This window comes from Humulus lupulus, chromosome 5 (genome assembly GCF_963169125.1).
Source record: "Humulus lupulus chromosome 5, drHumLupu1.1, whole genome shotgun sequence".
In the NCBI taxonomy this organism is placed as follows: domain Eukaryota; kingdom Viridiplantae; phylum Streptophyta; class Magnoliopsida; order Rosales; family Cannabaceae; genus Humulus; species Humulus lupulus.
In genome coordinates, this window is record NC_084797.1 from 221,365,001 (window position 1) to 221,366,464 (window position 1,464).

Below are 1,464 nucleotides of genomic sequence, written 5' to 3' on the forward strand. Positions count from 1 at the left end.
CATCAGGCATTGTGACGCCAAGGAGATTAAGAGAACTGCCCTAGCCTCTGAGTTCATGCGGGCCGCAGCGCTCCAAGTACAGCACCACGACGCAACCTTGTGAACCCAGATTTTCAACATTTTCCAGCTATTTCCTCCGAACCAAAATTCCTAAAAACTAACCCAAAGTTGTACCAAAGTCTCAACCGAGCCTAGGACTCTTAATAACACAACATAAGCAACATAAATACCCTAAAAAACACCAAACCAAATCCTTACCAAAACTCAAAACCCAAGCTATAGTTTAATACTCAACCAACACTTAAACCATAACCGAATTTCACCAAAAGAGAGCGTAGGATCATACCTCCTTTGAGAAATTACGACCCTAAGATGCCCTTAAACCAATCCATAGTACCCAACTTCATGTTTCCAAGCCTTTCTTACTAAAAAATTCAAAAACTCCCCAAGCACTTCAAGAAAGGGAGAGAAAGAGAGAGATAGGTGAGCTGAGTTTAGTGTTTCTAAGTTCTTTATGATAGCTTCTACATGATTAGGTTGTTCCAAGGTTAGGGAAATGACCAAATTACCCCTGGCCTTTATCTTAGTTCTCTAATGCCCCCAAGGGCAAAATTGTATTTCGCCACAATTTTCCCACTAAACCTCAAATTTCGTTTAAAATTTCCAATTAATTTCACTAATCTTCCAAACACTAATATTTTACCCAATTATAACTCATACTCTAATATCCCGGCGTAATTCACCAAATTACTAAAATACCTCTAGGCTCACCCCGAGCTGGGTATTAATCCCCGCCGAGACTTTTCCGCCAAATGGCTTACTAGGATTGCCTCGTGCCACACATCCCAAATATATCTACATAATAATGTGGCCCCACTCACAAAGCATATATAATTACAATTATACACTCAATAGGTAAAAATTACGAAAATGCCATTTTCACCAAAATGGGCCCACAAACACATTTAATACACATAAGCATGCATAAATAGTCATATTATAATACAACTCATATATTTCACATAATCACACCTATATTCAATTAAATTCACATATAAATCGATTTATGCTATCTCGACATGCTAATCAAGGCACTAAGCCTTATTAGCAAATTTGAGACGTTACAGAGTGGCTCCGACAGAATTGAAGGTACAATTGCAGGAATTACTCGATTTGGGGTTCATTAGACCTATTTTTTCACCATGGGGTGCGCAGTGTTGTTTGTTAAGAAGAAGGATAGGACATTGAGGATGTGCATTGACTACAGAGATTTGAACAAGCTGACTATCAAGAACAAGTATCCGCTGTCAAGGATTGACGACTTGTTTGACCAGTTGCAGGGTAAGACACTATTCTCAAAGATTGATCTTCGATCTAGTTATCACCAGCTGAAGATCAAAGATGAGGATATCACGAAGACAATCTTTCACAAGAGGTATGGGCATTATGAGTTTTTAGTCATGT